Genomic DNA, 2,086 nt, shown 5'->3' with positions numbered 1-2,086 from the left:
GAGCCCAAGGATCCAAGCGACAAAACTTATCATTTCCAGATCGTCGAAGCTCCCGATGCCAAGAACAAGATCGTTATCAAGTCCACAATCGACGGTCTCGACGTTTTCCCAGCGGCCGAAGTGCAGAACGCCGAAAGCCTTGCTCTCAATTTCCCGACTTTCTTAATGCTCAAGGCCAACAACGGCAAGTTTCTATCCGCCTCTTCGGGAGATAAGTCGTTGCGGTGCAACATGGACAGCCGCGAGCTCGAGGGAGCTTTCCAGGCCACGCCACTTGTGGACGGGAACTTTATCTTCCAGAGCGTTACCAGCAAGCTCTTCTGGCGCCGGGACACTGACAACGATGACTGGATCATCGCAGACACAAAGAAAGAAGCCGCTCTCGAGGATCGTTTCTGCCACTTCAACGCATCCAGAGTGAGTAAGAACATGATCACCATCCGCTGCGTCGGATACGACTCGGGCCTCTTTGTCCTTCGTAGCGACAACGAAAACAAGCTCAAGGCCGTCTCCTCGAGCGTCGACAACGCCGCGACACACTTCACCGTCTATGATGGAACCAGCAACAAGCACATCTTCAACGTGAAGTACCTTCTCGGGCTTGCGGAGGTGACCGATATCCGTCCTCTGGTCGTCGGCCAAGGCTCGGTGGTGAACAACGGTGGCCAGAACGCCGACCTCCAGGTTCAAGTCAGCTTCACCGAGTCCGTATCAACGAGCAACCGCTGGATGACGTCCCAGACGGTGGGACTGGAAACCAGCCTGACCGTGAGCGCTGGAATCCCCGAGATCGCCTCCGTAGAAGCCACCGTCACAGTCGGGGTGGAGAAAACCACCGAGACCGAGCTCGGAAAGGAGATGACCAACCTGCTTACATTCCAGTCTGGCTATCTCATCAAAGACGTGCCTCCCGGAGGAGAGGTGAGAAAGTTTTCAAGCCTTGGGGTCATTCAATTTGATTCTTTTACCTTTTCTTTCTTGCTCCAGGCCAAGGTGGCAGTGGAGTGTACCAGGGGAAAATGCAGAGTTCCCTTCACGTACTCCACCAAAGCTACTCGACTCGACGGCATTGACACGAAAGTGGAGGACGAGATCGGTGGTGTTTACGAAGGTGTGTCCATTTTCAACGTCAGGGGCGTGATCAGTGGCTCGGCTCCTTCCAAACCAGCCGCTACTTCCAAACCAGCTACTGGTAGTGGTGGTCTTGTGGGTTCTGTTGTTAGCGGAACGGGAACTGTGGTTAGTGGAGTTACCAAGGGCACTGAGAAAGTCGTGGGTGGTGTTGTTGGTTCCCTGTTTGGCTGATGAGAGTTCCATCGACAATAAAATTATGGTGAGTTTTATGTAAAGCTAAGCTCCATTGGCAGGAAAGGTGGAGTGCCTTTTGTGATGAAGGATTTTTGTCCGAGCAGTTGTTGAGGATCCACAGACGGTACGAATCGAAAATGGCGTCTCGTCACTCATTTTGTCTGTCACTTATTTTGTTTTGCAGGCAATAGGAGTTTGATGTTGTTCTTTCCAGCGAAAAATCGTACCTTTCGCTGGAAGGAGCAAACAGAGACTTGGGAGCAAGAAGAACTCGGAAATATCCAGAGGACAAGACGAAGATAAGCTCGCATTTCCAGCTTCGTTACGCTGTTTCGTATCAAGCTGATTTTAAGTTCGCTGGAGTGAGTGGACTGTTTGTTTTCTTGATCCCAGGTTGGCGATTCGAGAGTGTCGTGGTTGCCTAGGCGAGGCTCAACACAAACGATGATACAGGAGAAGACTACAAAGAACCGGAGAGTTAAGCTTACAAGATCTTTTCTAGCAACTCTAAAGCTCTTCCCGGAATGGGATCCTCCACTCTCGCGAAACACGAGCGACGGGAAGACCGCGGCAATGGAGCCCAAGACACGCCCACGCCGATCCAAATCTTCCGCCGGCTGCTCATCGAGGACGAGGAATCAGGAGCGCTGGATCGACAATGGGACTTTGGGGAATGGAGCGGAGCTCGGTCGCTGCCGCTGGCACTGTGACTTCGTAAGAATCTGGAGCTGCAGCTGGTGCTTAGGAGCTGGGACTGGAGCTCGGGATGTTTGAGCTG

The sequence above is a fragment of the Selaginella moellendorffii genome, unplaced genomic scaffold, assembly GCF_000143415.4.
Source record: "Selaginella moellendorffii unplaced genomic scaffold, v1.0 SELMOscaffold_173, whole genome shotgun sequence".
Lineage (NCBI taxonomy): Eukaryota > Viridiplantae > Streptophyta > Lycopodiopsida > Selaginellales > Selaginellaceae > Selaginella > Selaginella moellendorffii.
This window is presented reverse-complemented; position numbering follows the sequence as displayed.